Source organism: Salvelinus sp. IW2-2015, linkage group LG20 (genome assembly GCF_002910315.2).
Source record: "Salvelinus sp. IW2-2015 linkage group LG20, ASM291031v2, whole genome shotgun sequence".
NCBI lineage: Eukaryota > Metazoa > Chordata > Actinopteri > Salmoniformes > Salmonidae > Salvelinus > Salvelinus sp. IW2-2015.
This window is the reverse complement of record NC_036860.1, coordinates 69,197,602-69,206,587: the sequence shown is the minus strand read 5'-3', so window position 1 is coordinate 69,206,587 and position 8,986 is coordinate 69,197,602. Positions and strand designations below refer to the sequence as shown.

Sequence of the window (8,986 nt, the reverse complement as noted above, 5' to 3'; positions counted from 1 at the left end):
CCTGAGTTCACAATCATTTTTTGATAATTGACGTTAAAGGTATAAAAAAATTTTGTTTTAAAGAAATTACCAAATAGTTTGACAATCCTGTTTGTAAGCTTTTAAATGATATCAAACTGAGCCATTTATCTTTTCAAGAGATAAAGCCATACAGTGGATGTCCCATGGTATGGTATACTCTGGCTCATGGCATGGTATACTCTCCCCTCTCTCATGAATCACATTTTGGGCACCTCTCTCCTGAATGTTTTGCCATTCAGGTCCAAAAATTCCCTTTCTGACCACTTCTACCATGGGCAAACATGTATGGAAAGTTTTGTTCAAATTAAAAGGGGTGCGGTCAAAGCTATTGAAATCGAATGGAATGACCCTATAGTTTTGTTAGTAGAAGCCCCACTAAATATACTCAGATGGTTAGTTTCTATTGAGCTCCATTAGATATTTTGTTTTATAATGTAAAAAAAATACCTCAAATAAAGTCTGTGGTATTTTGGATGGTTCTCTTATGCTGGGTGTACACTACACAATCTACACAACTTTCAAAATCCTAACATTGCTGAGCCTCTCACATTTAACGACTATCTTTCGTGTCGTTTCTTTGTCTTCCCAACATATTGGTGCTCACGCTAAACATTGTGGCACAAACCAGGGGGGATCACACACTACAAGATTCTCCACTTGGTCGTGAGGATACTCAATACGGTCTGATCTCAACTAAAGAAATGGTGTAGCGTATTCCCGGCTTTAGTAGTAGGTTACTCTCTGTAGGAGAGGATCGTTTGTAAACCCAATGGTAAAGCAGCCTCTCTCGTGGTACAGGAGAGTAAACTTACAGGAGAGTAAACTCCTTACAGGAGAAACTGTGGGAGTTCTACCAGGAGAGAGTGGCCATCCCCGCTGAGGAGCAGGCCACAGCCCGCCGGGCCGCCCTGGACATCTGCGCTGAGCTGAGGATCTTCCTGCGCGGCAAGCTGCCCGACATGCCCCTCCGAGAGATGTACCTCAGCGGCAGCCTCTACGATGACCTGCAGGTAATTAGAGGGTAGTAGTAGGACAACTGTATTATCCTTCCGGGGGGAAGGGGATAAAGGATAAAGATATCACTTCACAGGCTTAGGAGTGTTGTGACCACAAACAATGCTTTTTATCTCCATGCCCGTATCTGGGTTTGAAATGTTGTGGTTTACAAGAATAACACTATTTGCTTTCTCTGACTCTTTCTCTCCCACTCTTTCTCAGGTGGTGACAGCGGATCACGCTCAGCTCATAGTCCCTCTGACCCTGGAGAAGAACCTGTGGTCGTCAGTCCCCGGTGAGGACACCATTATGAATGTTCCCGGCTTCTGGCTGATTCGCAGGGAGAACCTAGAATACTTCCCCCGAGGCAGCAGCTATTGGGACCGCTGCATGGTAGGAGGCTACCTCTCCCCCAAGTCTGTCCTGGAGGTGTTCGAGAAGCTGGTGGCGGGCTCCATCAACTGGCCGGCCATCGGCAGCGTTCTGGACTACGTGATCCGGCTGGTGGTTCCATCGGAGACGCTCACCCTGGAGGTCCAGTACAAGACGGACCGCCATCTTTATGTGGACTTCCTGCCTCTGCTGGTGATGGACGACGGCGCTTCGTTGATCGCCAAACCACACAGGCTGGCCGCCGAGCGCCACGAAAACCTTTGGCGGCAGAGCTTCCGCGTGGCGGAGACTGTGCACCTGCGGGCGCTGGACCAGGAGGACCGGGGCTGCCGCTGCGCCTGCCTCAAGGTGACTAAAGCTGTGTGCAAGCTGAACCCCGCCCTGGGGCGCCTGTCGGCCAGTCAGCTCACCAGCGCCATACTGCTGCTGAGTGAGAAGGAGGGCGACTGGACCCAGGAGGCGCTGGCTGACCGCTTTCTGCAGTTGCTCCGCTCGCTCGTGGGACACCTAGAGGCCGGGAGGCTCCCCTGCGCCCTGGTCCCCAAAGTCGAGCTGTTCTGTGAGCTGACGCCAGTGGAGGTGGATGAGCTAGGATATACCCTCTACTGTTCCCTCTCTGACCCAGAGGGACTCCTAAGGACTCCTCATTCTGACTGAGTCTGGTCATGGGTTCTAGGGTTCTAGGGTTTAGGACAGATGGTATATAATTCAAACTAAGGTTCCATAGATTCCATACTGCAGAAAAGGATATAATATGTAATTCATATGTGTTTCAGACATGGACCATGTCCCCTATGACCACGTTGCTGTGTGATCGATTCAACATTACGTCTATGGAGTCGCTGTTTCGTCAATCAATATGTTTCTCTTGTACCTTTTTTTATCTGCGTAATTATGTTTGTGATAAAGTAGAAATGCAAAATCAACCACTTTAGTTTGTGGGTTTAACATATTTTTGACATGCAAGCCATATCTGCTAAACTCAAATACAGGATCATCCAAATACCAGTTAAACCTCAGATGATGAAACCAGTCTCTTCATAATGGTGCACGTAAGCCGTTTTATAAAGGGTACTGTTCAGAGGGGTATACTACAAAGCATGATCAAGGAGTTAGCCAGCTAACTTGCCTAGGTATCCTAAAAAAATGTTGAAAGATAATCTTCAAATGGGCTTGGTCTAAGTTAAGCTTTCTTAGTGAAACAAAAGAATCTACAGTTATTTCTGGTTGTTTATCAAAGTTGAACCTGCTTCATAGTATACCCCTTGGGTTAGGGCTCAGTGTTTGTTGAATTGGGGATTGCTTCATTGGCTAATATTATGTTACCATAATATTATGTAACCAATTTGGAATGAATGGTGTTGGAAAAATATTATATTTATTAAATTATATTTATTATATTAAAATTTGTGGGAATGGAAATTGGGGTCTATTTGAAATACATTTTGTTAGCGCCATCCTCAGATTGCAGGTCTTTCAAATGGTGAGATTATGATGGGTAACATTAGTCTAATGCTAGTTAATATCATGTCTGAACAGGGGCATGAAAATTCTCTGTCAAATGAACAAGCCTCAATACTCGGCTCTAACATTATTGGTCTCTACATACACTACTGGTCAAAAGTTTTAGAACACTTACTCATTCAAGGGTTTTTCTTTATTTTTTATTATTTTCTACATTTTAGAATATTAGTGAAGACCTCAACTATGAAATAACACATGGAATCATGTAGTAACCAAAAAATTGTTAAACAAATCAAAATGCATTTTGTATTTGAGATTCTTCAAATAGCTACGCTTTGCCTTGATGACAGCTTTGCACACTCTTGGCATTCTCTCAACCAGCTTCACCTGGAATGCTTTTCCAACAGTCTTGGAGTTCCCACATATGCTGAGCACTTGTTGGCTGTTTTTCCTTCACTCTGCGGTCTGACTCATCCCAAACCATCTCAGTTGGGTTGAGGTGAGGTGATTGTGGAGGCCAGGTCATCTGATGCAGCACTCCATCACTCTCCTTGGTAAAATAGCCTTTACACACCCTGGAGGTGTGTTAGGTCATTGTTCTGTTGAAAAACAAATGATAGTCCCACTAAGCCCAAACCAGATGGGATGGCGTATCGCTGCAGAATGCTGTGATAGCCACACTGGTTAAGTGTGCCTTGATTTCTAAATAAATCACAGACATTGTCAACAGCAAAGCACCCCCACACCATAACACCTCCGTGCTTTACGGTGGGAAAGACACATGCGGAGATCATCCGTTCACCCACCCCCCGTCTCACAAAGAAACGGCGGTTGGAACCAAAAATCTCCAATTTGGACTCCAGACCAAAGGACAAATTTCCACCGGTCTTATGTCCATTGCTCGTGTTTCTTGGCCCAAGCCAGTCTCTTCTTATTATTGGTGTCCTTTAGTAGTGGTTTCTTTGCAGCAATTTGACCATGAAGGCCTGATTCACACAGTTGATGTTAATTGAACTCTGAAGCATTTATTTGGGCTGCAATTTCTGAGGCTGGTAAACTCTAACGAACTTGTCCTCTTCAGCAGACTTAACACTGGGTCTTCCATTCCTCTGGCGGTCCTCATGAGAGCCAGTTTCATCATAGCGCTTGATGGTTTTTGCAACTGCACTTGAAGAAACTTTTAAAGTTCTTGGAATTTTCCTTATTGACTGACCTTCATGTCTTAAGGTAATGATGGACTGTAATTTCTCTTTGCTTATTTGAGCTATTCTTGCCATAATATGTGCTTGGTCTTTTACCAAGTAGGGCTATCTTCTGTATACCACCTCTACCTTGTCACAACACAACTGATTGGCTCAAATTAAGAAAGAAGGAAATTCCACAAATTAACTTTTAACCAAGAGTGTGCAAAGCTGTCATCAAGGCAATGGTGGCTATTTGAATAATCTGAAATATATCAAATATATTTTGATTTGGTGTAACTTTTTTTGGTTACTACATGATTCCATATGTGTTATTTCAAAGTTTTGATTTCTTCACTAATATTCTACAATGTAGAAAATAGCAAAAATAAAGAAAATCCCTTGAATGAGTAGGTGTTATAAGACTTTTGACCGTTAGTGTATATAGCTTACTATTTAGCTGAGACTTGGTGCTTATTACACTCTGACATGAGATGCCAGTTCAGATGGACAGATAGTTTTGGTGACACCGTCAGTACTGCCACAAGGTAAATTGTCTTAAGCACTGTTGTGGTCCACGAGAAAACAAGACCAGTGAGTGGGACATGGCAGGGGTTGTTCTTCTACTGCAGGGCACTTATAGTACTGTAGAATGGTATCGTACAATTTGTGCTGTAGCCAACTCTTCTCATCGTGTATGGCATGGAAAGGCTAGAAGAGTTGCTTACACTCCATACAGTATGGGACCAGGTTACACTTAGCCTACGCTACCACTGTGTAACTGGATAGAATGTCATATTGACCATGTGAGCTGCCCCTAAAGCAAATAAATGATTGTCCAACGACTGAAATCTTGACATTCTTGGGTTAAAAAAAATAAGATGTTTGTTGCCCCACTTTTTTTTTTGTATAGTTCTTGAAGTGAGTGTTTTGGTTCAATTTGGTTCAACTTGCAGTTATTTCTGAAATTGTAGCAAACTTTGCAAGGGTGGAAACCAGTGCAGGCTGCTGAGGGGAGGACGGCTCAATAATGGCCGGAATAGAGTGAAGGGTATCAAACACATTCATGTGTTTTGATTCCATTCACTGCATTCTAGCCATTATTGAGCCATCCTCCCCTCAGCAGCCTCCACTGGTGGAAGCACCCACTATAAGGCCTATTGTATAAATCACATAGGTTTCTATCTTCATGGGATTTAAGTTGCGGATGATTTGTGTGTTTTCTAGGACTCCTTCCACAAAGTTGTTGAATGAAAGAAGGTTGAGAAATAAGAATATATACTTTCACGTTAGGTAGGTTTGCCGTTTGCATGAGTAAGAATACCAATGTAGAAAGTTAATCATACATTGAGTTATTGTTATACACCATCTTTGTACTGTCTATGATGTCAAATGTCTTGTGACATTAAGATGAAATGCTTGACCTATATGTTCATTCATAGATCTTTGTTAGGTAAAACTGGTTGTTGCATACGTTGTATGAAAATTCTGCCATGACTTTCTCTTACTCATAACACAAAATGGTTGGTGTGCATTTGCAAATTAAACTGTGATAGTTGGGATGTTAAGCTGAGAGCAAATTTATCAAAAGCAGAGCACCTCTGTCGGTCGRTGTGGGGAGAAAAAAATTGTTTACAGTTGCACATAGTGTTTGTCTTTCGGGTCTGATCTTGCTTCAGTGGCCCCTACTGGTATAAGGTAACTCTTGCTCAGTCATGATACAGTGTCTTCAGAAAGCAATCATACCTCTTGACTTCTTCCACATTTTGTTGTGTTACAGCCTCAATTCAAAATGTATTACATATATATTTTTCTCACCCATCTACAGACAATACCTCAAATGACAAAGTGAAAACATGTTTTAGAATGTTTTTGCAAATGTATTGAAAATGAAATACAGAAATATATAATTTACGTAAATATTCACACCCCTTAGTCAATACATGTTAGAATCCATTGGCAGCGATTACAGCTGTGTCTTTTCTAGGTAAGTCTAAGCGCTTTGCACACCAGAATTGAACATTTATCTGCACTTTTTGTTTTTTATTCTTCAAGCTCTGTCAAGTTGGTTGTTAACTATTGCTAGACAGCCATTTTCAAGTCTTGCGATAGATCTTCAAGACGATTTTTAAGTCAACTGTAACTAGGCCACTCAGGAACATTCAATGTCGTCTTTGGCCTTGTTTTTTAGGTTATTGTTCTGCTGAATGGTGAATTTGTCTCCCAGTGTCTGTTGGAAAGCAGACTGAAACAAGTTTTCCTCTAGGATTTTGCCTTTGCTTAGCTCTGTTTATTTATTTTTATTAAAAAAGACTCCCTAGGCCTTGCCGATGACAAGCAGACCCATAACAGGATGCAGCCACCGCCATGCTTGAATATATGAAGAGTGGTACTCTGCGATGTGATGTTTGATTTGCCCCAAATATAACACTTTGTATTCAGGACATAAAGTAGATTTATTTGCCAAAGTTCTTGCAGTTTTTATTCAGTGATTATTGCAAACAGGATGCATGTTCTGGAATATTTTATTCTGTACAAGCTTTCTTTTCACTCTGTCATTTAGGTTAGTATTGTGGAGTAACTACAATGTTGTTGATCCATCCTCAGTTTTCTCCTATCGCAGCCTTTAAACTCTAACTGTTTTAAATACACCATTAATAACTTCACCATGCTCAAAAGGGATATTCAATGTCTGCTTTTTTTTTTTTTTTTACCCATCTACCAATAGATGCCTTTCTTTGCGAAAACCTCCCTGGTCATTGGGGTTGAATCTGTGTTTGACGTTCACGTCTTGACTGAGGGACCTTGCACARAATTGTGTGTGGATTACAGAGATGAGGTAGTCGTTCAAAAATCATGTTAAACACTATTCTGCATAGAGTCCATGCAACTTATGTGACTTGTTAAGCACATTTTACTCATGAATTTATTTAGGCTTTCCATAACTAAGGAGTTGAATACTTAATGACTAGAGACATTTCAACTTTTCATTTGTGGAAAAAGTCAAGGGGTGTGAATACTTTCTGAAGGCACTGTATATGTGGCTCATTCCTCAAAGAGCTACCTTTGCTGAGGACACGTGGGCTATATTCCAATATCCACTTCATCATACCACTTATTTGGAATGCATGCCCAACCCTATACATTGCTTCATTCTTAGTGTGGATATTGGAACAAAGGTGTGTTCAGTTYGGAGAGACATTTCCCTTATTATTTATGATAGTTCCATTAACTGTACACTTAGACACAAGGTATTTTTGGGGTATTCATCTTGGTGCTCACTGTGTGCATTTGTTAAGGGCTCTGATAAACCCACATTGAAAGACAGCCAGGGTTAATCTGGTGTTGACCGAGTTGATGTCCAGCAGACAGGGATTTAAACCGGGTCAGGTGGCAGCTATAACCATCCCATGCTAAGATGTCCAGTGTTCAATCACAAGCCTTATAGATTGTTATSCAAATATGCATCATTATTCTTAAATTATCACTTTGCTCCTCTTTGATAGAAAAAAAATCTATCTTCCCAATTACCACAATATTGTCTCACACAGGTAGTCTTCTAGGAGTGGAGGGTGTGCTTTGGTACAGTAGTGCATTATACAAGAAAATCTTTGACATGTGGAGTTTAGTATTTTACTACTTATTGTACATTTGTAACCAAYAAAAAGTGTTTTGCAATGCTACCACCAGAGTAGTGTTCTGAAGTGCTTCATTCTGGATGTACTGAATTCAAGGGACTTTCTAGAAATAGAGGATGTGTGTGTGTGCAGATTTGTCTTTGTTTGCAGACCTGACTTCAACTATCATTTCTGTGCTGTTGGTCATTTTGCCATGCAAGTTTGTTACATCTTATGAAGCCCAAAGTAGACTACATCTACCTTGTGGATTTCAGCCTAGCGACGATGTGCTTGCGTGCAATGTATGTTTTTATTTGACAGTTTTCTATTTAATTTTAGGTCTGGAACTGAATGGTACACAGCACTTTGTGTACTCTGATAAATGTTGCAGCAGATGTTCGTGGTTTTTCTGTGGAATTTATATTTAGTAATTTATTTCAAATCATGATGCTTGTAGGGAAAATAATCTTTGGGTAGGATACAGCAGCAGGTGAATCAACAGGTAGCTAGCTGGCTGCCGGCAAAGATGGAAATTAAGCTAGCACTTTTCAGACCAAGTTAGTAGTAAATGTTCAACTAATTGGCAAGTAAAATTTTGTCTAGTCAAAAATGGCATGGCAAAGATTTTGAAACCGGCTAGTAAATCTGGCCTACTAACTCAGTTGACCAGTGCTTAAACTCATTAATTTTAATCCCTACACCTGTAATAGTGGAAAGGGTGGGGTTGTGACATTTGGTTGGGTCAATTTCCTTCCAAGTACTTAACACACTTCTTTAAGGGCACTTAAACTCTAAGGGTGTCTGCCGAAGCATACAAATAAAGATAGTTCATTCTGGAAAAGGCTTGATTTTTATTTAATAAATGCACTTATTTCAATCGGTTAGAATCACCTGATGCTGTAATGCAAGAATTTTTAGGCTATAACAGAAGCATTGTGGTCTTGGGGGGGGGGGTTCGACATACAAGAGTAAGTGTACACATGACATTGTTTCACAACCCTTGATAGTATTACTGGACCCTGGACATCAGTTTTGTTAAATCAACAATGATATGCATGCCGTCTTCTGCTTCATCTACAAAGGACATGTATTTTGAGTAAAGACATGCATTCAGTAATCTGCTTTCCAAAAACAAAGTGGTTACGTTGTCAGACAGGAGATAGTGTATCTTTGCTGCAATGTTGCATCACTTTGTCTTCATACAAAACACCAAGCTGAACTGCCTACAGCAGCTCGTATCAGTCTCGTTCTGCAACTATTTATTAATCATTCACCGAACTCACATGAACACCTATTGGTCTTAAAAGAACATTT

The 8,986-nt window shown here is 41.0% G+C and overlaps 1 protein-coding gene and 1 pseudogene across 1 annotated transcript in view; one reads left to right on the top strand and one right to left on the bottom strand.

The window, feature by feature from the left end:
- The window catches only part of LOC111980075 (mitochondrial dynamics protein MID51-like), a 20,674-nt pseudogene extending 18,607 nt beyond the window's left edge, over positions 1-2,067 (top strand).
- A 6,436-nt stretch (positions 2,068-8,503) lies between these two features.
- Positions 8,504-8,986, bottom strand: part of LOC111980404 (cathepsin D) — a 7,920-nt gene continuing 7,437 nt past the window's right edge. The window contains exon 9 of the mRNA XM_024011133.2: positions 8,504-8,986. This exon is cut by the window's right edge and continues 394 nt beyond it. The gene's annotated coding sequence lies outside the window, so the exon portion shown is untranslated.